Here is a 26,201-nt window from a genome sequence, read left to right as displayed (position 1 = left end):
TTCTTTTAAAACTTTTGATATAAGGACAGCATCAAATCAATTTGGTACCAATTTTTGGGCGTAATGAGGGTGATAACCCTTCCTCATGCGTAACCGACTCCCGAACCCACTTTTTGATTTTTCATGAATAGAGCATTTTAGTAGGTGGCCCAATCACACCTAAATCAAGAGATTGATGGCGACTCCACATTCGGTTTTAAAAAAAAAGTCAATTCCTATTGCTTTCAAAATAAAAAGGGTTTCGACACTTGTAACACCCCAAACCCGGCCCAGACGTTATGACCGGATCCAACATGCGTTCAAAACATTTTATATTATTGGTCCAAAAAAACTTACTTAGGGCACGTTTGGTTCGCTGTATTGGATTAGAGGTGTATTGGATTAGAGGTGTATTGGATTAGAGGTGTAATGGAATAGATGTGTAATAGCAAATCAACTGTTTGGTTGAATGTAATGGAATAGAGGCGTAATAGTAAAACTGTGTTTGGTTGAATGTAATAGAGGTGTAATAGCATAATGGAGAAAACTAAAATGACCAGAATACCCTTAGCATAAATTTGTTTTGGTAAATGATTATTGTTATTGTTATTTAAATTTTAATAAGATTATTTATTATCAAAAATAAATAATTTAATCATATTTAAACATAATTATTATTTAATATATTTTAATTAAAGTATATAATTTAATAAAATTCTTAATAATTAGCAGAAATTTGTTTTGGTAAATTATTTTATTTAAATTTTAATAAGATTATTAATATCAATAATAAATAATTTAATCATATTTAAACATAATTATTATTAAATATATTTTAATTAAAATATATAATTTAATAAAATTCTTAATAATTAATATTCTTATATGAATTTACTCAAATCATAATATATGATACTGTAAAATATAAATTAAAATAATAATTATTAAATATATTATAATTAAAATATATAATTTAATAAAATTCTTAATAATTAATAGTCTTATATGAATTTACTCAAATCATAATATATGATACTATAAAATAAAATTTGAAATAATTAATATTAAATATATTTTAATTAAAATATATTATTTAATAAAATTTAAAATAATTATAACTAATAAATTATATTTTATGAATTTGTATAATTTAAAATAATAATTATTACATATAATTTAATTATTACATATAAATTTAGTTTAATTAAGGTAACCTAAGTTTAAAACAAATAAAATAAAGAATGAGGATTTGGTTTAGTGTATTAAGTATATCTATTTTGTTGACAAATCTAAACTAAGCTTTTTCTAATGACTAGATCGAAAGGGTGAAGAACCCCAATAAACAAGAACAAGTATAACTATTGTTTTCTATGTCACTGTGATCTTCTAATGCAATCCTATAACTAGGAAGAACTGCATATAATTGGTCGGATTGCGGCTTTGAGATCATCGTAAAATCTTTGCTCCGAAAATCTGCTAGCTCTTCTCCTTGCTGCTGTAGCTATCTTGAGTCTTTCAGACTCGGGCATCTTCACGATTTTCAGGACTGCATCTGCATATTCTTCTACATTTTGAGCAAGAAATCCTGTTTGTGTCCATCTTCATCTAAAACAATGTCCATTTTCGGGCCAGCAGAATTATGAGCTGAGGGGAGTCGAGCAAAATGAATATCATTTTAAAAACATTTTTAAAATAGAAAACAAAAGTAGCTCGAATCAGAAATTATAATATCAGTTGCCATGCTAGCTCACCTATAGGTATGGCTCCTGCAGCCATGTACTCTACAACACTAATGCAAACTATAAACTGGTAAGAAATCACAGCCATGTACTCCTGCAGCCATGTACTCCTGCAGCTCCTGAGTTAAAAAAAATCAAACTGTAAAGAGTTTCTAGAACTAATCAAGGTTCCAAAACTGAAACACCGGAACCATTAAAAATTTAGCTTGAAGGTCTATGTAAGTATGTGCACCTTCTCGGGACGAAATTGTGCAACAGATATGATTTTTGGAGTTTCCACCGACCTTTCCAAAGGAAGTGCCTGTTTCAGATGTAAACTGGTAAGAAATCACAGATGAATGACACTAAAAAATATAAAATGCACTATGATTGGTGATGAATAACAAGAAACAGAACCTAAAGTCCTGAAGTATCACAAGGTGGATAAACTCGCTTAATGCAGTTAGGAATACCCCAAAGCTTCTCGATGTGAGACTGAGTCCATGAAGAGTTGACCATTACAAGATGTGCACAAGATCCCACCATTACAAAATGTGTTTGGAAGGACTTGTTAAATAGACTTGTTGTATATACTTGTTGGCATAAATTGTGAGACAAAAATGTATGAACAAATCCAAGAACAATACTCAGTCTTAATGTTCCCCAAACCCCTAATTCATATATAGATCTAAGCTATTAGGGGGAAATCCTAGTCTTACAATGTTTGTGGCATTTGTTTCAGATACATAACCATCCTTGTCGAGCATGATTGCATCATTGGCATTCGCATTATTCCCTTCTATCTGCATTGGACCACACAAATCATTTTTTTCCCAAGAGATAGTTTAACAAAAATGCATATCTGGCATTAGTCTGAGAAACATAATCTCCACCATAACACAGGAAAATATACAGGTCATATCATCCATCATGGTTTACACCCTTAACCCAAACAAAACAAAAATATCCAAGCCTAGAGAGAAAGGTCTACTGAAGTTTTCAGGTAAGAAAATCAGAAACTAAATACAGTTGTTATCTTGCGAAATTTGATTAATCAGTTGATGATACTGTCAGAAGCATTTAAAGATAGTAAGCCGTCAAATTGAGAACAATACTTGCTCGAATAGCATGAAAGAATGAAAACAACATTCAAATCATAGATCAGATATTAGAACATCATCTACTCTCAGCTTTATCGTAAAATCAAATGAAAGTCCTGCATTGGACAACCTTTGCCAGTATGTTATTAGAACATATTTTTTATGCTTCATGATTAAAGATTTTGCGTGATCATTCATACACAACAATCAGTGTTCATTTATCAGTGGGTTTGTAATTTGTTTACTACTCTTTGTTTAACACAACTTGCATGGCAGATAGGTAAGACCAAAGTTTTCCTTAGAGCTGGGGTTTATTGAGAAGGAAAAAGACTGGGGATGGAGAAATGCATTTTTATTGTATTTAACAGTAGAGAAGCACCGCACTGCACAATTTCTTAAGGGTGGGGGTGTCGGATTTTCTTTTAAACAGAAATTATTTCGATAGAACAGATTTCATAACTCACATCCTATTATCAGCCCAATATATACATATTACTGCTCATAATATCTCCAACTTTATCATGATTATTCAATTAAATTTTTTTTTAAAATAAACAATCGATTCAACTATCAGAAATAAACAACCGATGCTTCTCATGCAATGAAGATGATGATTTATAACCCTCTCTAATCATGCTTCAGAAAAGACAAGCAAATCAGCATGTAAAGTACCCACAATCCAAGGCAAAGACAGAAAACTAAAATGAAAAGTTCATCCATACCTCACGCCAAGATCGAGAGAACCTAATGAAGCAGTGGCTTTCAAACGTGCTGCAACAAATGAAAGGGAAAAAACGATCGACAGAGAAAATCGATAAAGGCAGACGAGGAGAAATTATGAGGACAGAAGAGGAGAGGGTCGGGTAGGGAGGGAGGGTAAAACAGAGAGTTGGGAAGGGAAGCCGGACGTAATGTGTAATACGCGATTTGAGAAGGGATTAGAAAAGCAGGGAATTTGGGGATTAGGTCGGGATTGTATTACGCGCGTAATACCTATTACAGTGAACCAAACGCCGGAATAGGAGCGTAATGTAATAGGCGCGTAATCAGGGCGTAATGGATTAGCTAATACACTGAACCAAACACTGTTTTAAAAGATAATTTCATTATAGGTTAAAGTGAATGGAAGCTGTGCACCAAGTAGGAAACCGGAAAAGAGGTGGTGAGTCCATCGGACTGCTTAAGTACCAAGCTCCCTTCGGATCCAATCCTAGACATGCATACCGCCATTGCCACACCTTAACGTCATGGATATTTCTAGGAAACCGATTTGATTAAGTCATTTTTAGGAAAAGTGATTAATTTTGGAAAATACTTTCATTGCGGAAGCTTTATTTGTTGTCGTGTTATTTTGAAATCAATTGTTGTTTTTGAAAACGCGCCCTAAAGCTATCCAATTTCAACAGTTAAAATAAGTAATACCTATCTTAGTAATACATATTAAAACCATAAAAAATAATTAAGTGGCCTTATTACATTTAAAAACCCAAAACTTCAAACGTAAATAAAAGGATGTCCAGTTCACCAGAAGAAAATCAAACTTTCAGAACGGGTGGCCACTCCGAATTCCCTCACAGCTCCAAGCCCACTATGGTTGGGGATTTCCTGCGTGGATGAAAATTAAAGGGGTGAGTTTGGGGAAACTCAGTGTGTAAGGAAAACCCATTCAAAGCCCAAGTCAGCTCAAGCCTATTGGGCCTAAGCCCATTCAGGTAACAGTGGTACTGGGCCAGAGCCCTTTCAGATTACAATAAGCTGGGCCTTAGCCCCTTATTCAGATAACAGTATGGCCCATAGGCCCATTTCAAAATGCATGCAACATCAGTAAACATATGCAAGCCCATTTGGGGAGACTACTCAACCCACCAACCACTACACTCCACCCGTACCAGCCATACACTCCATGTGGGGAATAGCTCAACCCACCCAGCCCAACACTCCACAGTTGCAGCCTTGCTGCTCAATTAACAGTAAATTAAGGCAAAGCCTCCAATACGTGGACAAGCCACTTTCAGTACTTCCTCCGTCAATATCCCAGTCCCATGCATCAGATAATAACAACATGGCATGCAGTAAATAACAACAGTCAAACATGCATTTAGGTCAATTTAACCCTAGGGGTATTTCGTTAATTTATCTCCTAGGGGTAAAACTGTAAATTTTCCACTTTTAAAGGTATTTCAGTAATTTATCTATTTTAGGGTTTTTCATGCATATTCCTACCTTTCATGTACTAACAGAATCACTACCGAGGGTTCTTACCGAATTGGGCCCGTTGGCCCATCATTCCAATTTTGGCCCATTAAGCCCAAAAATATCGAGGGCACAGAAATCATGCACTTTGCAATCCAAATTTTACAGTTTACCAAAAACATTAATCGATTTACCTCACGAGCATTCGCACACTCGCAAATCTACAAAATACCAGTTTTCGGCATTTCAGCTTTTCGACTTTTACCGATCCAGACTAAGAAAGAGGGTGTTAGTTACACACCTGTTTGCGACGATATGCTGACGAGATCCACACACGAACCGCCTACAATTGGATTACTAACACGTTAATCTAACTATTCAAATACAAACTACGTATTAACCCCTTACAATATTCGGCCGACCACACCTACAGATCATAGTAAGCTTATAAGAAATCAATAAGCAACTCATTAACAAATTTTTGTCAATGTTTACCACATAATCATAATTTTACTGCAAGCTGTCTTCCTGAGCAACAGTCACTAAATCATTTATAACTGGAGCTACGAAACTCCAAATCAAGTGCCATTAATTTTTCCTGAAAATAGACTCATATATCTTATATCCATAAAATTTTCATAATTTTTGGTTTGGCCAATCAATACCAGATTTTTCTCAAAGTTTCGCATGTTTCACTGTTTGACTAATCTGACCACTCTTCATTACGAATCAAATTTCTCATTGTACAAAATTCAAAATATGTTCTCGTTTATTCCATTTGAAACTAGACTCATTAAGCTTTAATTACATAATTTATGCAGCTTCTAACTCATCTCCCACAATTTATGGTGATTTTCCAAAGTCACGTTACTACTGCTGTCCCAAGCAGATTTATTACCAAATCACTCTTTCACACATAACTTGCATGCATGTTTTTTTTTAAACATGTATATCACCAATCAATCATCACATATCTATGATTTTACTTAAGTATAATCTCCATTTCATCATTTTAAAGCACAACATATTAGCCGATTTTTCCCCTTAGCATCTAAGGCACATGCATGCTCTTTTGTTTGGCTCAACTTCACCTATCTTCCATTTTTCATCAAAAGAACATGAAACAACAACCATTTCCTTCATTTTAATTCATGACTAAATGCTCACAACACAACTAAAAACCAAAATATGCTTCAAGAGTTAAGGTAGAATTAAGAAGAACTCATGAACCTCAAAATAGAAGCAAGGTACCAAAAACTTACCTTCAATTTTCTTCCCCAAGTGACCGAACATTCAAGAGCTTTCTCCTCTCCTTTATCTTCTCTAACTTTAGGCTATGATGAACAAAGATGGACAAAACTTTGTTCTTTTCACGCCTTTTTTTTTTAGTAAAATTTCATATTTCATCTATTTAATTCTTTAATACAAAAGACATGAAATGCCCATCATGGAACATTTACCTAACCCATTATCATGGAATATTTACCTAACCCATTATTATGGAACATTTACCTAACCCATTATCAATTTGTACCATGAATTATGGATATCAAGTGCTCATATTGTCTACAACAACATGATGGCTGGCCACTTCATGTAAAATGGGAGGTTTGTCATGCAAATCCTCCTATTTTGCACTCCTATTTATTTGGCCACTTCAATTTAGCCTATAGCATTTTCAAACATTTTCATATAGGTTCTATTTCATAATTTCACCCCCTTTTTCTTATGGAACAAAAATTAACTAAAATTGTCGGGTTCTATCTTAAGCTTGGGCCTTCTAGAGGCCCACTAACATAATTAAACCTATGCCAACATTCACAGAATTCTTGAAAATTGAGGCGTTAGAACACTGGCTTTCAGTCCCCAAGTCTTCACTATCCTTGCCCCATTCCCTATAATCAACTCTTGCCATGATTTTGTTTTGATGAATTAATTCTAATGGAAAATTCCCGGGTAGATTTTATTAGAATGAACTGATTTAAATTCAACACTTGATTAATTTACTGAGAACTTTTTGTTGTATACTGGTAGCATGAAATGAAGTGGAAGTTTCTCATTGGATTTTAAAGAGAGAGGCAAATGGAATAGGTTAACATGAATAGTGAAACATCAATGTGAGAAAAAACAACTCATGAACGATCTTATTGTTGAACCAACCGTACTTCATTCCCTGTCGTACAATGTTCATGGGAATAGCTCTTCCTCCGAGGAAAAATCAGCCAATTTTGTTACTTTCATTCTCTATTTACCCCACCTTAGTCTTATATTAAAACAAATGTCTGTTAATTACTCTCTTATGTGATTTTTATATTTATATAACTTTTTATGAATTGTGTTTTAATGAACTTAGTTATTTGATTGGAAAATATAATTTAATTGAATCATTAAAATTACATTAATTCACGTGGCCCTAAACTTGAGCCGTAATTAGAATTTTGGATCAGGAATGTGTTTAGGAAATTAAATGAAATAAAGTGCTTGCTTGTACATATTCGATGTAATGGTTCTAGCAAATATCCCATGCTTCGTCTGAACACTCATGACTTAAAAAGTCAAAGTTTCAGAAACTGGTTTGTTTGTTTATTCGTTGGTTACTGTGTAATTTATCATTAATTTGAAATTGGTGATTATGATTTTTCAAAGCTAAAGTAAATAATAATATAATTTCTCATTCCTTATATTTTTATTTTTATAGTTTTTAAAAGATAAAAAGATTTTTATCATTTTTGGAGGTTAAAGTATAATTTTTCAAATACTAGTTTAAAATTTTATAAATTATAAAAGCCTAAAAGTCAAAATTTTCATTTTAGGGGGCTAAGGTCCCTGCCAATAGACCTGTCCACGAGTCGGGTCAAGTGAGTTCGAGCCAGGCCTTACCAAAATTTTAAGCTAGAGCTTAGCCTAAAAAATAGGCCTAAAATTTTGCTCAAGCCTACCTCAGATAAAAATATTAAAACTTAGGCCCAACCCACCCGAATTAATTTTTTATTTTATTTATATATAAAAAAGATTAAAATATAATACATAAAAAATACTAAAAATATTAAAATAAATATTTTCCAATAAATTAAAAAAATACTTATATTTAACTAACACTAATATAAGTGTAACTTAACAAGCAAATGTCTCTAAAGCAGTAACAAAATTAACAATAAAACATGAGGTATACTATCCAAATAATAACAAAAAAATTATAGTAACATAATGGTAAAATTGTAACAAAATAGTGAGAAAATAATTAAAAAATAGCATCAAAACAATAAGAAAATAGTAATTTTTTGTTTTTTGCTAATTCGAATTGGGCCCGGAACAAAAAAACTTTACCTGTGGCCAAATGGGTCTTCTTTTTTTACCAAACTCTTTCACTTTTCGAGCAGACTTTCAAGTCGAACCAAATGAATAGGTTTACATGCCAGCCCTTGCTTCGCTTTACTTTTATTGATATTTGTAATTGTGCTTATGAAATAAAGGTAAATGTATTACTATAGTTTAATTCTATATTGAATTTTATCCTTCTTTGTAGAATTGATTTTGTAACTAAAAATAGTTTTTTTAATTTTATTATTTAATTTTAATTTCAAATAACTTGAAGATAAAATTTAATAAATTTTTTATTTTTTTAAGTATTTATTTTATGAAATAAAAATTATAAACTAATTTAATAAGTTATGATTTATAAATTAAATACTTTTTTAAATATTAACATAAAATCTAAAAATATTTTTTTTATTAAATTATGTTTTACAAATAACTAAAATCAATATTGAGAAGTAAATTTTGATTAAAAAATCAAAGTTGCTGATTTACTTTAATAAAATTCAATTACATAAAAATTAAAGGATAAATTTACTTATATTTTAAAATATAAATGAAAATAAAATATAATGGTAAATTTTAATATTCAATCTATAAAGATTATGATAAATTTACACTTTACCATTAAGGGGAGGAAATGGTATGAATTATCTAGTGATGGAATTCACAAATGAAGTTAATTAAGAAATTTATATAAGATCATTTATCACTCCATCCCTGATTTAGTCTAATTTAAATCAATTTGAGTGCTCATACATGCTAATTTTATTCAATTTGACTGAGAAAATACTTGGGATGCATCAAACTCGGAAAAATCTCATTTTAACATTTAAAAGTATATTAAATTATCAAAATTTATTTTATATATTTTATAAGTAAATTTAAATCAATTATCTTTATTAATTAAATAGTAATTCATGATTAATTAAAATCAAAACTAGAGTATTATATCCCTTGTCTGTCAAATTCAAGCGGACTCTTTTATAGGTATATTTGGAGGCCGCTTTCTGGAGAATTCGGGTAGGTTGGGGTTTTCCCGTTGGAGTTTGTTTGTATTGGGATCGATCTAATTAAGTAACGAATAAATAAAAAGTAGTAGAAAAAATTAAACACACAAATTAAACGTGAAAAAATTCCTCTAAAAAGACAAAAAAATCACGGGTAAAAATAATTTTACTATAATAGAAAAAGAACGAAGAATACAAAAGGTGGAGATAAGAACTAAACCCAAAACCTAAAATAAAGAATCTTCAAAACGTAAACACAAAATTCTCCAAAAGTGTTATGAGTTATAATATTTGAATGAGTGTTTTTTATAATATTATAAAATAGACTATTTATAGGCTAAATTCGTAAGTCAAATAAATTATGCTAATAAATGTTAAATATATTATACTAATAAATACTAAATCTTTTAGAAAAAATATATATTTTGTTTAACCTGACTTGCAAACAATCTCTTATTTTATTTAACAAGAATTTGGGTCAACAACTCTAACAATTTAAATTCAAATTTTTTAACTTCAATTTTTTTCGAGTTTAGGTATTTTTCAGGTTTAAGTTTTTTTAGTTTATACCTCTTCGAATTTGAGATATTTTAAATTTGGTCATGGGTTCGTTTCAGAATCGTTTTATATTCGATATAATTATATATATCTACATAATGTAAATGCTTACATCTTAATATAAAATTTTAATTTATATATTTTAAGTAAATTTTTACTATAATGTGATAGTTTTATTTATATTTTGATTAATTAACTTGATTGACATCAACATTATCGTTGGTACAGGATGACGTGAGTTCCTCCTTTATATATTTAAATAATTAATTCTTTTTATGATTACAAAGGATGTACTTAACATTCATTCTTTTTTTTCAAGTCTAAAATATAATATTTATTAATAACCCAAAAGAAGGTTAGTGAAAAAAAAAGGATTCAAAATACAAACACCACCTTAATATAATCAATAACATTGTTACAAATACATCTAAATGAAAATGAAAAATAACTTTGAAGCTAAAATAAACAAATAAATTGAAAAAAAAAAACACCTAGAGCTAGCAAAACATTCCAGTAAACACCAAAAATAGCATCTTAGAAAATTATTTAAATTAGATAGTGGGAAGAAGATCTGATATAATTTCCATAAATTAGATAGTGTGAACTTAATATACCTTTCGGTTTTTATAAATTCTATAAATGTTTTATTAAATAGTGGGAATAAGATATGTTATTTGATAATATATATAAATATTTCTTAAATATAAATCATTTAAATTAAGAATTAGATGATATAATTAAGGTTGTGTTTATTTGACTGAAAATAATTTTTAAAAAATAATTATTGAAAAATAAATTAATACCTTTTTTTTTGAAAAAGATGTTGTTTGAATGATTCTGTGTAAAATATTCTTCGTTGTTTGACAAATTTTCTTAAAATTATATTTTAAAAGTTTTTCTCTAATAAAAGAAACACATCCTAAATATTTATTAGTAGCATTTTTAAAAAAAAAAAATTGAAAATTAGTTACTGTCATAGAGCTATAATAGTGGTAATCTCAATTTCTCAAAAATTGTTATTTAATTATATGTAAAAAATAATTAATTAATTTATGAAGAAAAATATTTGAATAAAACTAATACTTAAAGTTTTTATAAAAAAAATTAATTGTAGTTGGATTATTTTATTTTATTACTAAATTTAGGTTTATATACAAATTTTTTCGAGTTCAAGTTTTTTTCAAATTTAAATTTTTAACTTTTTAGTCAAATTGGATTTAGGCGTGTTTAAGCTCTAGTTTTTTTAGGTCGAGTTCTTGAGTTCGGGCTCATTTTGCCACCTCTAAGTATATTTATTGACTCATCATTTAAAATTTAAAATTTAAAAGGTAAATAAATTAATTTATCTTTAAACAATTTAGATAATAAATCATTGTCCAAGTTTATTGACAATATAGAATTATATATTATTATTGTATCAAATATTAACCTAATAAAATAATATGTGATTGTTAAATATTTAGATCAACTAAAAATAATTTTAACTAACATAATCACAATTGGAGTGACAAAGTAGTTATATGTTGATATTAAAAATTAAGTTCAGACTTTGTCATTCCTTCTCCTTTTAGAACACAATAGAAATAAAATGATTTCACTCTTTACTACATAGTAGTATGGTCTACCCCAATTTATGCTGGATTAATTATTTGTTTGTGTCAAAATATAAAATAAAAACTTGAAGATTAAAATATACTTTAAGTCTCTATACACTTTGTTATCTAGAATTTATTCTCCCTACTTTATTATCAAGAATTTAGTTCTTCTGCCTTTTAGGTTTAATAATCGCTATTTGGAATTTAATTGAAAAGTTAATAATATTAGCTATTTGGGCTAATTAACAACATTTAAAGACCGAATTATGTTAGAATTTGAAGTATAAGAATTAAATATCAAATTTAAGCATCATAGAGAGACCAAAATTAAAATTTAACCATTTTTCTATAATGTAGTTGTTTGATATTAAGCCTGAACCTAACTAGTGGGTAGTAATTGGGTCCGGGCTTAACGGAGATTATGTTAAAATTTAATTCTTCTTCTTTTTTTAAAATCTCAAAAATAATTTTAAGAAAAAACGAAATTGAAAGGAAATAAAAGTTGTTCAAAATTTTTTTACAAAATGAATTGTAGATAACTCTATGTTTGGATTGAATTAAAAAAAAAAGGAAAGGAAAGGAAAGTAAGGGAAAGCTCTTTGGATTATTTTTTTATTATTTAAACAAGGGAAAGTAAAGGTCCTTGAGTTACTCAGTTTTTAATTACCCAAATTTGAGAGAAAAGCTAATAAAGGGAAGTGATGTTTCCTTTGCACTATGTTTGGATTAATAGTAAAGAAAAAAAAAGAAAAAAAAAGTAAAAGAGTGAAAGCTAAAGAAAAGAAAGTAAATAATTACCTATTATTTTGTTTGCATAGTTAAAAGTAGTGAAGGAAAGGAAAGCTAAATGATTTTAACAATTTTTGTTTGAATAAACATTGGAAATGATAAGAAATTGTAATGCCCCAAATTTCTTTAATCTTGGCTTTTGTAATTGTTGAGTATGGAAATAACTGAACAACCGGGTCTGTGTTATTTTTGGCTTTAAACGTGTTGGTTTAAGTGGTTATGTGCTCTGGGGTGTGTTTGGGAGGTTTTAAGTTCAAGCTTTAACTTGGACTAAATTTTGCGTTTTTATTTGAATAAAGCTTGACTTTAGTTGAGTGGGCTTATAAGGAATTGTTGGTAAAAATCTAACAAAATGGGCCTGCTGGTCTATTGGTTAAGTGGCAAGGGATTACGCCTAGGGTCTGAAGTTCGATTCCCTGCAGTGGCGATGGGATTATTTTTGCTGCAAGTTTTGGCTAAGAGTTGGGCTTTATCAGAAATGTGAATTGGGGTTTAGGGATAATTAGGGCTTATTCCCTTCTCTTTAACAAAAGTTTTTGCTCTCTGCCGTTCTCTTTTTCCCAAAACCCTTTGCTGCCGAAAATTTCCTTCTTCCCTTCATTTTTCTTCTTTTTCAATAAGCTTAGGCGTATCACTAGCGGTTCTGTCGATTTGGTAAGTATCGTTTTATCAAGTTGTGTGATTATCTTTGGAGATCGTTTAAGAGGGTTGTTGTTTGCTGTTTAAGGGGTATTCAAGGCTCTGTAGATCAGTAATCGAGTTCTAAACAGCAAGGAAACACCGTCCTTCATTGAAGGTAAGTAGATCTCTCTTTCGGGATTTGGCAGTTCTTAAGGAGGTCGATTTAAATGACTGATTTGGGCTCGATATTGTCAATCTTAGGCTTTAGAGTGATCGTGGTTGGATTAGTAGCAAAAACGAATCAGGTGTGTACTCCGATCGCGTAGAAAATGAGTTTCGGTGAAAGCTGAAAAGTGGCCTGTCAACGCCACACAGACGTGTGGTCCTCCTATGTGGTAGCCTGCGTCGCGAGATACGGGCGTGTCACTGGCGAGCCAGGCCATGCGTGCGCCATGCGGGCACGAAAGAAACGGGCGTGTGAGGCTAGCGAGGCTGTGTGCGAAGCACGGGCTTGACCAACTAGGTCGTGTAGACCCACGGGTTTATGGGTCACACGGGTGAACCATACGCGTGTGTGGGACTTTGGGCCAGGCCGTGTGATCCACACAGGCAAAGCCAAGTTGGACCGTGTGGGCCCACACGGGCGTGTGAGCCCAATTTTTTGAAATGTTCTATAAGTTGCACGGGTCACCTAAGTCGACTGTGACCTAACTGTAGGGGCAATAAACGTTACTTAAACCCCATACTCTAGTTGATTACTGAATTGTATGCAAAAGCATGTTATAATAAGCATGTGTATCTGTCTGATTTCGTATATCTGTTCTGCCATGATTTGACAAAATCTAATATCTGCATATAAGCATGTCATGATATGTATGTTGCATTGCATTGGGTTAGGATTGTTGTGAAGAGAAGGAAGTCTGATAGGCGATTAGCCTGTTATCTGGCAGCTACACTACATATATCTATTATGTACTGTTTTATGGTACCTTGTGGTGTGTAGGGTTGGATGGGTTGATTATATCCCCATACTTGGTGTGTAGGGTTGGGTGGGTCGATTCTGTCCCCACATGATGTGTTGGGTTGGTCGGAGATGGTTTGCAGGGTTGTGGGCATGTTTTTTGATATTTGATTTGTTATGCATGTGATACTTGCATGGCTAAGGCCGAACTGTCTGTATTCTGTTATCTGTTTGTGTGCATGCTGGTTGTGGGGATGTATACACTGAGTTTGCGAAAACTCACCCCTTTGTTTATTTGTCTGTCAGGTAATCCTCAGCAATAGATGGATCAGTGCAACGGAGGGCTCAATGGTGATCATTGTTGGACATTTTTGGATTTTTGAGTAACATTCTATTTTGTCGGCTTTATTCTAAATATTTATTTTTGGGATTAAAATATCTTTGAACTTGAACTATTTTTAAGTTATTCCAGGATTTTACACTATTAAGCTATTGATTAATGAATTTATGATGTTTAGCTGCCGCTATAATGAAATGTGTTTACCTAATAATCGGATAGGAGATTTTACGACTTAAGTAACGATTATGAACTAAACGATTTTTAACTTGCTAAGATTTTCTAAAACACTCTCATATAACACCGCCAGATTCGGCTATAACGTCTAGGCCAGGTTTGGGGTGTTACTTTTAATGGTATCAGAGCCAGTTTAAAACTTGACTGTGAATTTTAGGTTTCAAAATTTGGTTTAAAGAGAATTATTTGTGAAATGATTTGAAATATTTTGATAATAAGTATGTGGTACACCGAGCCTCCAGCACTGATTCTGTAACTTCTTTGAAACTCTAATATGTACTGTTTGAGAGCATGTTTATACTGAAAATTTTGTCTGTATCTGTCTGAAATAATGTGTATGTGTTATAGAACACTTTAGGTAGTGTAAATTGGAAACCGTAGTTAGCTTACTACTCGCGATAACTGACCCTAAAACTCTGATACTGTTTTGTATAAAATATCTACTAATAATTATCGAAATTGTAAACTAATGTACATAAAACTTCTAAATATAGATTAACTCGATAATTACGATGAGTGCAAGTGGTACTTGTGGACGGGGTACTAGAGGTCAATGTAGAAGCCGTAAAGGGATTTAAGCTGAGTTATTCGCATCTGATACGATCCCTGATTTGGACACTAGCGAAACGCCGGTGTCACCTGTTACTAAAAGCGGTGCTGAGTCTCAGGACCGTGCAGTTAGGGACGACTCACTGTCCCAGGCTATGCTGTAAATTTTGGAGAAGGTCGCTTGGGCTAACACTAGGTCTGGAGGTTGTAGGTCGATTACGGAACGACTCCGGTTGAATAGGGCTGAGATATTTAAGGGCATCACTGGAGTTGCTCCGAGTGTGGCTGAGTACTGGATGGAGGCCATAAAGTGCATAATGGATGATTTGGATTTTACTAATGAGCAGAAGCTCAAGGGGGCTGTGTCTCTGCTTCGCGATGAGGCATACCAGTGGTGGTTGACTGCTAAGGAAGGTACTCAAGCTGATAGGTTGACTTGGGATTTGTTTAAGACCACCTATCAGAGTAAGTATGTGGGAGCTAGCTATTCTGATGCAAGGCGGCGTGAGTTCTTGAATCTCACTTAGGGGGACCGTTCGATGGCTGAGTACGAGGCTGAATTTCTGAGATTGAGTCGCTATGCGAGGGGCATGGTGACGACTGAGTATGAGAGCTGTGTCCGGTTCGAGGACGGTCTTCGAGATAGTCTGCGAGTTTTGATAGCTCCTCAGAGGAAGCGAGATTTTTCAATCTTGGTCGAAAAGGCCAAGATAGTTGAGGAGGTGAAGCGTATTGAGCGCCAAAATTATGAAAAGGGTAAAGTTAAGAGGGACTCTGAGTCATCCGATTCTGGGATGAGGCCTAGGAAAAAGGCAAGGACTGACGGGCCCGTTAGAGTTGGGCTTACTGTTGCACCTGCTGGGGTGACGATCTGTCAGTTATGTAATAGACGCCATCCAGGTGAGTGTTGGATATCTACCGGTGTTTGTTTGAGGCGTGGATCAACTGAACATCGAGTTAAGGATTGTCCACTGAGGGAAAATCAGGTGCAAGCTCCGGTTGTTGGGACTACGCAGCCACTGAGAGGAGTACAACAGCCACCTAGGGGCCGAGGACAGGCTAGGAGTGGTAATGGTATAGGACGAGGTTAGAGAGCACCTAGCAGAGGTGTTAGGCCGACTGAGGTGAGGCAACCTGCACTTGTCTATGCTGCACGTTGTCGTGAGGATAGAGATGCCCCAGACGTCATCATGAGTTCGTTTTTTATTCTTAATGTATCCTATGTTGCACTGATAGACATAGGCTCTACACATTCTTATGTTGCATGTTCTGTGTCTGAGACTTTGGGAATTTTGTTTGAGAGTACTTCTAGTGAAATTTTTGTAGTGAGTCCGCTGGGGCAGACCATTAGGTTAGTAAGCTATTTAGGGATGTTCTATTGGAAGTCCAAAGGACAATATTTTTGGCTAATCTGATGGAACTTCCGTTTGGGGAGTTTGACTTAATTCTTGGTATGTACTAGTTGGTAAAGCATCGGGTAAGTTTGGATTGTGCTGAAAAGAAGGTGGTTCTGAGGACCGAGGAGGATAATGAAGTAGCCGTGATTGGAGAACGACAGAATTATCTGAGCAATGTGACATCTGCGTTGGTAGCAGAGAAGCTGGTGAGGAAAGGATGTGAGGCATACTTGGCTTACATCAGTGTTTCTGATTCTGTGGACTTTTCGGTTAAGGACATCCGAACGGTGAGAGACTTTCCAGATGTTTTCCCAAGGGAATTACCAGGATTGCCTCCGAGCCGTGAGGTAGAATTTGGGATTGAGTTGATTCCTGGTACAGCTCCGGTGTCTATCGTCCCTTATCAAATGGCACCGAAGGAGCTAGTAGAACTGAAGACTCAAGTTTAGGAGATGTTAGATCGTCGGTTTATTCGTCTTAGTGTGTCTCCATAGGGAGCACCAGTTTTGTTTGTAAAGAAGAAGGACGGTACGATGAGGATGTGTATCGACTATCATCAGTTGAATAAGTTGACAATTAAGAATAAATACGATTGCATGCAATGTAATTCCATAACTAAAAATTTAACTAATGATTGTCCCACGAAGCTGAAATTAAATTTCAAGTGTAAGGCATGAGATATTATTAAGCTTGACGTAAGTAATGACGCTAACAGCATACCTTGATTAGGTCAAAAATTTTATGATTAATTATTGGATAAATTAAGCCAACAGTCGCTCAATTTTGGGATAGCTAACAAAACAGTCACTAAGGTTTCATTTCAGTCACTCAAGTCTTGAAAAATAACAAAACAGTTACTAACATTATAAAAAAGTGACAAAACAGTCACAAATTAACAGTTTCTGTTAGTGTCTTAACAGGACCACTGATGTGGCAAGTTAACTAGCTGATATGGCTAGTTAACTTGCCACACTGGATGTCCACAATGGAAACCACCCAATTTAAGAAGAAATTAAAAAAAACCCTTAATAACAGAGACTGTAAAAAAAAAGTCTTCTTTACCTAATTTGACGGGGTCTGATTCTTTGTCTCTTCCTCTGTAACCTTCCGCCTTTGTTGTCCCAGCAATACCGATCCTTCAATTTCTCGGATTTCCCAATGAATAATAATAATAAGAAGAGACTGTAAAAAAAAATCTTCTTTGCCTAATTTGGCGGGGTCAGATTCTTTGCCTCTTCATCTGTAACCTTCAGCCATTGTTGTCCCAGCAAGACCGATCCTTCAATTTCTCAGATTTCCCATGAAATCCATCTCAAAACAAATTTCTTATATCTTTAAATAAAGTCTTCTCTACTGGGTTTAAGTCAATGAGTTCTTCTACAAATCTCTACACTTTCTCTGTTTGGTATTACAACACATCTAAAAATAACACCCTTTTTTGGTCGGCTAATGATGATTCTCCGCTGACCTGAAATTTGTCTCTTGTCATCGACCATTGATGGTGTAATTTACCCGAGTAACACAGCCAAGAAAAAAGTGATGAAAAGCAGGCAATTTGTTGTAACAGTATCTAAAGTTGCAGTGGTATAAACAAGAGCAATACCATTGATATCCAAGCTTAAAGTTATCTTGAAATCCAAAATTTCTCAACAGTTGATATGATTTCTCCCACTGTAATGGTTGTGCAAAAACCTTAACAACATCCATAGCTCTTCCTTCTCTACAAAAACCCAATATAACAGTACTATAATGCACAATATCATGGTTACACCCTTTAACTTTCATTCTACAAAGAAGCTTATAAGCTTCTTTAAAATTCTTCTTCCTATACAAACTATTCAACAAAGTAGTATTACTTAATGAATCTTGTGCGAATCCTTTACTCAACATATCTTCTAAGAAATCTACATATCTATTCACTTGACTCTTCTTGCATAGCTCTTGCACTAATATCCTATAAAACTCGACATGGCATAACGTCTCACTCAAACATTTTGTTGAACAGTTTGTATACAATATTTAAATCCCCGTTCAAACAAAACGCACCCATCAAAATGTTGTAAGATTTTGTATTGGGGAAAACCCTGTATTTATGGGAAATCTTGAAAAAGTCTAAAGTAAGCATGATGAAGTTACAATGAGAAACAAGCAGCTTAAGGATACGATTTAAGTGTTTGGGTAAAGGCTTAACGTTGAATTCAAGCATTTTGTAGAACACATTGAGAGCTTTCTCAAGTAAATTAGTTTCAGCATAGATTTTGATGAGGTAAGAAAAGAGAGTTGGAGTAACCCGATATCGATCGAATTTGAGAAGAACGAGAAGGTCATTGACAAGAGAGAAGTGCTTGGAACAACCGAGTTTGAGAATGAGGACGAGGAAGGAAGAGTACGAGTGATGAAAACCTGTTTAGATGGTGGCAACATCGAAGATTTCTTTAGTGAGGAGAGGGTCGGACTAGACGGATATCAGTTTCAGGACTCGTATAGGGGAAGCTATTGGCGACTGCGTCGATTTTCGTTGATTTGAAAATTGGAGGCATCTCTATTTTTTCTCTTCTCCTTCTTCTCCTCATATTCATATTCATCTTCTTTTTCTTTTTTTCTTCTTTTTCTCTTTTCAAACCTTAAATTGGTGCTGGAAAGGCTGTTAAATTGGTGGTAACAGGCCAGCTAGAGGGTTTTTTGACACCAAACACGCCGTCATCTGCCATGTCACTTTGTCGTGACGTCTGTGATAGAAAACGGCAAAAAGGACTATTTTGTCATTTTTCTAAAGTTGAGTGACTGAAATGAAACCAAAGTGATTGTTTTGTCAGCTACCTCAAAATTGAGTGACTGTTAGTGTAATTTACCCTTAATTATTATGGCATGAAAAAGTTAGTCTTGATACAATATTTGAAGAACATATATGTATATATTAGTAAGCCATTGGAAAAATATATCATATAATGAAAATAATTATAAAACTCATTTTTATTCTTTTGCATCGAAATTCTAAAGGTGGAATTTTTTTAATACAAGTCATCGATATTTATACCGATATTTTACATTTTACAAGTCCTGGAAAATATATATATGTTAAAATAGGCTGCCACAATCTAGTATAAATAAGCCTTGCTTTTCAACCACGAAACACAACAAAGGAGAGTGAACGGGGCAAATTAGTAAGCGGCTAATTTGAGAGTAAAATATTGTAAATTTTTTTTTGTGAATTTTAAGTTTTTGAAATTGTTTTTTAGCGTCATAATATAAGTAATCCTTGTTATAGGGTGAAGTTAGAATTGTGGATAAGGGAGGGGTTGGATATTTATATATATTTAAAGTAGGTCAGAATATTTTTAAATTTAAGATAATCTTGATCACTAAAATTTATAGTAGCTATTATAATTATTTAAATTTATTTTTTACTTAAATTAATATTTAGATACTATTTATATTTAGATATTGCAATTACTAATCTTTATTTTACTAAAGTAATATTTAGAATCTACATTGTATTAGTTTAACAAATTTAAAAAAATGTTATTAAATTTATTATTAAAAATTATAAATCCTATAAAATAAATCAATTTAAAAAAAATTTAGGGGTGCCAAACATGAATTTATCTATTTTTTAAACACTAATTATAATATTAAATTAATTTTTTCAAAATTCGAAGGACCTAAATTTTCTTTTACAAAATTTAGGAAGACTAGGTCTAGTAACCCCTGAATTTGCCCCTGCCTATGGAGGTAAATTTTTAAAACCAAACTGTGTAAATTATTGTTTCTTTTTATTTATTCTTTTCGGGCATTATTTATTATCGGGTGTGTTATTTTTTCTCGAATAAATTTATTTTTAATCATATCAAGGCGAATCCATTCTTAACATAGACGTTTAGCATGAAACCAACTGGAAGTTTCGCATCGGATTTTGAAGGGAAAGGCATTCAAAAATATTGGTTGAAGTGAATATAGGTTAATATGAACGTAGGAGAAATATCTCGTGATGGATGTTATTGTTAAATGAACCGTACCTTGTTTGGTAGTCGTACAATGTTCATCGAATGTGTTAATTTAATACAAATCAAGGGAATAGCAACTCAGATTTGTAGAAAAATCAACTAAGTTGAGGGAAGCCGTGATGCAACCCATTATTGTTACTTTTATTCTCTTTTTTAACTAAACTGGGATGCTTATAGTTTTTTTGTATTTTCATATTTATTTTACTGTTCATTTTTAAATTTGTATTATTTTGTTAAAAATGTAGTATATTTTATTATTTTATTTTTAAATTTAAAGGGTTTTATTAATTTAAGTATAACCCATATGCCAGCTGTCTTATTAAAGAAAAATACAATTAATTACCCTTATCAGATTTTTATTCAAGTTAAAATTTATATAGCATATGTTAATTGAATATTAGCTTGATTGGTATGGATATGTTGCAAATACAGGAGGACGTGGATTTGAGTGTGCTGAGGCGCATTATCATCCTATTTATGGGTTGGGGAAGAGTTACGAGTAGTTCTAGGCATTGCGTCAAAAATAACAAATATAATCAAAACCTATAATGAGATTGTTTAAAAAAAAATTATTATATAACATGTACGATGATTGATTGGAAAATATAAATTAATTAGTTTTCTTACCGTGAATTAATTTAAAATATTAAAATATTTTTGAATTCATATATTAAAATATTTTTAAATTAAAATGTTCCACTTAGAATTTTATAAAAAAACATAATAACATAAATGTTTCTTTTATATAATATTAAAATAATTTTAAAAATTAAATGTAAATTCGTATGCTCACAAAAAAAGAAAAAAAGAAAAGAAAAGGCATATTAAATATGTATCAATTAATTTTTTGTTCACAAGTCGGTTTGGTCCAAATTTCAATTAAATAAATTTTAAAACATTTTATTTAAATTTAATTATAAAAATATATAGATAATAATATAAAATTATATATTTTCTTTTTTTAATATTGTAAATTATTAAAAATGAAGTAGATGTAAAAAAATTCTATTTTCACCAAAAATTATATCATTATTTTCTTGATAAAATAATGTATTTGTTTGTTTTAAAAAACAAATGTATTTCTTTTATTGTATTTATTAATTAATATAATTTTTTCATTAAAAGCTTAATTTTAAATATAAAATCCACTTTAAATTTAATTAAAAATATTTTAAAATAAAAAAATTAAATTAAAACTTAAAATTTCTAATGTTAATATTCCTTACTTTACATTATATATATATATATGATATACGATTAAATCATTAAAGTTACATTAATTCACGTGACCTGAACTTGACCAGAAATTAGAATTTTATTATAAAATTGGACCAGGAAAGAGCTTAGGAAATTAAATGAAAGAAGTGATTGGCTGTATATTGCTTGTAATAATAAAGGCGTCTGAACAGTGAACACTCAAGCCTTTAAGAAGTCAAAGTTTCTTTTGACTAAATTATCTTGGATGTAACAGTTTTTATTTTCACTTATAAAATAATCATTTTATAATTTCTATTTTTTTTATCTAATTTCGTTAACTATTATTAACTTTGTTTACTATATAACAAAAATTTTATTTTAATCCAATTGAAATGAAAAAAATAGTTGCTTCATTAAAATGTTTTGAAATTTTTTTAAAGGAGTTGAATTTTTTTGGCCATTTTACTTAAAAAAGCCTTTTTTCTAAAAATATTTATGGAAATGGGCTAATTTTTTGATTATTTACCGGAAAGGGTCGGATTTCTTGAAAATGCATCCACGTCAGCGTGATCTCATGTGATGTGTCAGCAAAACGCTCCTCCAGGGACACGTTTTGCCCTGATTTTTTAACCCCCAACGGCTACTTTTTTTTTTGATCATTTCGACTCCAACAGTAAAAAATATATATATATAAAACCCTCTTTTCATTTTTTTCACACTAAAATCCTCTCAAAATTTTCTCAAATTTCTTTCAAAGCTCTCTTTAATTTTTTCAAAAAAGCTCTATTTAAAATTTTTCTGAATTAGTTTTTTTAAATTAAAAAATATTCGATCGTGTTAACAATGGCCAAAGAATTAATTCATCTTGATAAAGAACACATCTCTACCGAACAAATGGAAATGGTAAGTGTTAATTTTAATTTTTCAATATTATTTAATATTTTTTTCATTTATGCAATTTTAATTAAATTTTATTTTATAATTTTTTATAACAGTCTGTAGATCGGGTGTTGCAATGCTATATCCGTAATATGTCTGGTCCTCCATCACCGTTGATAGAGAATTACTTGCGGGAAGCGGGTTTTTAGCACGTGGCCACGATAGGCCGAGGGTGAAAGTTGGACCTGAAACTAATTAGTGCTTTGATAGAGAGGTGGAGATTCGAGATGCACACTTTCCATCTTCCATATGAAAAGTGTACTAGACTCTGGAAGATGTGTAGTTGCAATTGGGATTGCCGGTGGATGTGTACGCAGTCACCAAGTTCGCTCAATCTGCTGATTGGGGACCGTATGCTACGAGATTTTGGGTGTTATTCCAGATAATATTAACGGAGGTTGATCGAGATGGGCTGGTTAGGAGACACATTCTTGGAGCCGGATAATGATTCGACTAAACTAGAAAGAATACGATATGCTCGGGCATACATTCTTGAGATGATTAGAGGTTATCTGATGCCGGACTTGTCATGAAACCTCATACATCTGAAATGACTGCTGAAACTCGTTGATTTTAGAGTAGCTGATGAATTTAGTTGGGGGTCTATCGTGTTAGCAAAATTGTACAAGGAGATGTGCGGGGTAACGCGACTGAATAAAGCCAAAATCAGAGGTTGCCTATCACTACTACAATCATGGGCACGGTTTCGTTTTTCATTTTTACGTCCTAGAGTGGACCACTCATATACATTCCTACTCATAACGAGGTAAATTTTATATTAGATTTTACAATTATTACGTAGATTTAAAATATAATTGTATGCTAAAAATTTATTTAATTAGGTGGAACCATTCAGCGAGATATGTTGGAATACCTACCTCTTTTGAAGATATACGGCTTCTATTAGACCAATGGTCGGAAGCACAAGTAAGTATTAAATAAAACATATATACATAATAAAATATTCGTTTTGTATTTAGTATTATATATTATGTATATAAATAATATTTTTATAATATTCATAGTTTCAATGGACGCCATACGAGGATCCGACAATTCGGGCAGTAATTTCGGATGAATTCTTTCAAAATCCGAACATTTGGCATGTGAAGGTCCTATTGGTCAACTATGCTACCGTGGAGATGCACCAGTCAGATAGATTATTGCGACAATTTAGATTCTGACAACTGATTCCCGTGGCACCTGAGGTGCTCGATGATGAGCACAAATTCGACTTACGGCAATTGAATATGGATTGGCTGAGATACTGGTCAGAATATATCGAAATATGGGAAAACCAATATGATTATATACCTACTTGGGAACCGATCATCGTTCCTGAGTTAGCGTGCGTGCCGGAATACATGCCATGGTTTAGGATAGCAAGCCATATTTACTGTCGGAAGAGGAGAGGCGACGGAAAATTTGTGTCCAAAGGGAACGACGAGGCCTTTTAAATCCAAGAAGAAGGGATGACGATGCGGGCCTGTCAACAGCGCCCACACAAGACGCGGGCCCATCAACAGCGCCCACACAATCACCGGGCCTAACACTTCAACTGATGACACCCATATCATAGCCTTTTTAGATTATGCCAACTGCATATCCTAGCCCTTATATGTATCCTAACCCTTATATGTTTCCTTTTCCCAGTCCTATAGCAGGTTGGAATGCATAGCCCGGTTCATCTCCGTTCCCGATTACTCCGAGTCAACTGCCGATATATAGGCCAACTCTGTAGTCATTATTCTATCAAGGTGGGTCATCCTCCCAACACCCACAACCAGATCCCCTGCCGGAGAAACCACAATCCCCGCCGGAGCAACCACAACCCCTGCCGGAAGCTGAACTAAGGAGGAATCCAGTGCGTAACCGTCGACGACCCCTATGTGGCACTGATTCTGACTGGCACCAACATTGATTTTTTTAATATTTTTTGAATAAGACGATATTATTAATATTTTTATATTATTAATATTTTTGTACAAACTTTATTATATTATTTCATCTAATAAAATAAAAGTTGTTTTTAATATTTTAATTGTAATTTACTTTTTATATATTTACTAAAATAAAAGTTCTTTTGAATAAGGCAATATTTTTAATAAAATATAAATAATGCAACATAATTTTATTACAACAATTATCAGTTATTCCGATTTAGACATGAACGAGTTGTATAGCCTGGGTTCCTACACCATCCACACAACTTCTGTTGGTTGGTTGTTTCTTGGATGCCCATATTGTTACGTATTCTAGTCGAGTAAGGTCGACCTTTTGGTTTGTGACGCAATTCTCTATCCGATAACAGCTTAAACTGAGCAAGCGATACATATGGCCACTTACATTCATCTGGGACCGGTGGGAAAATGTGTCTCCACATGTTGTACATGTATTCTATTTTGTACACTTTGTCGACATAGCTCATGGGATCCAGACAGAGATTCTGACAAGCTGCAATTACATGAGCGCATGAATAACGAAGTGCGTCAAACCTCCCACAGTCACATGTCTTATTTCTCAAGTGTACACAATATTTCCTGCCAATAATAATTGGTTCGGTCTATCAAACTCCGTCACATGAAACCATAGATTGTCGCGATCATGACACACTGTGTGCATGGTGTTGGCCCTTGCCTTCGCCTTGTTAATTTCTTGCAATATCTTGCGCACCATACATGGCCCCCTGCATTTGACCTTTATAACTCGCTGCTCGCTTTGGAAATAGTGCTGTTAAATGAAAATATATCTTTCGCACAACTGATGTTATCGACAAATGACGCGTTCCTTTTAGAACAAAATTTATGCATTCAGCCAGGTTTGAGGTCATATGACCATATCGTAGGCCGTCATCATATACTTGTGTCCACTGTTCGAAAGGTATGTTATAGAGGTAGTTTGCACCTTCTTCGTTAACTGAACGCAAAATCCCAACATCTCATGAAAACGATCCTTACTTATCTCATACTCTGCCAATATAAGTTGATAGCGAAAATTACATACCACTCTTCCATTCAGAATAAATTGAATATTAAAAATGATATTAATTTAATAGAGATTAAATACCCATGTTCCTCACTCGCCGTTGTTCAGTTGGAGATTGATATTGCTCGTAGTAGTTGTACGCAATGTGCCTTAGGTAATACTGATGGTGTGTACGATGTCATAGGTTTCCCTGTCACTCAATTACGGCTAGTATTCCAGTGCCCCGATCTGATATAACATAGATATCAGGTTGGGGGCAGACATGCCTCCTTAACCTAGAAAGAAAGAAATTCCAGTCATCAACTAACTCCCCTGGTGTTATTGCAAACGCAATTGGAAGGATTCTCCCACTGCCATCTTGTACCATAGCTAGCAATAGCATATTGGTATATCTACATTACATAAAGGTACTGTCAATTTGTACCAATGGCTTGTAGTATAGAAATGCGTCTCAGCATTGCTTAAAGCTCCAGAACCGACTCTTGAACACTTGGCATCCATGGAGCAATCGGTCGTTGTAGTACGCAAGTGCCGTTTCAAGGTCTGTTATGCAACCTAGGACATCTCTCCAGCACCTGACACCACTGCCACACTTCATTATATGAAGCGTTCCACTCACCATACATCTTTTCTAATGCCATCTGCTTAGCTTTCCAAGCCTTGCAATAAGAGGGCGTGTACCTTAATTGGCTATGAATATTGGCAATTAAGATCGAT

The 26,201-nt window shown here is 33.0% G+C and overlaps 2 pseudogenes; both read right to left on the bottom strand.

Moving 5' to 3' along the window:
* Window positions 1-1,214: 1,214 nt before the first annotated feature.
* LOC107897342 (GDP-Man:Man(3)GlcNAc(2)-PP-Dol alpha-1,2-mannosyltransferase-like) lies at window positions 1,215-3,876 on the bottom strand (annotated as a pseudogene).
* A 13,968-nt stretch (window positions 3,877-17,844) lies between these two features.
* On the bottom strand, window positions 17,845-19,070 carry LOC107958640 (pentatricopeptide repeat-containing protein At4g01400, mitochondrial-like; annotated as a pseudogene).
* Between the last annotated feature and the right edge of the window lie 7,131 nt (window positions 19,071-26,201).

Source organism: Gossypium hirsutum, chromosome A11, assembly GCF_007990345.1.
Source record: "Gossypium hirsutum isolate 1008001.06 chromosome A11, Gossypium_hirsutum_v2.1, whole genome shotgun sequence".
Taxonomy (NCBI): domain Eukaryota; kingdom Viridiplantae; phylum Streptophyta; class Magnoliopsida; order Malvales; family Malvaceae; genus Gossypium; species Gossypium hirsutum.
Note: the sequence above shows the minus strand (reverse complement) of the source record. Positions and strands in the feature narration are given on the sequence as shown.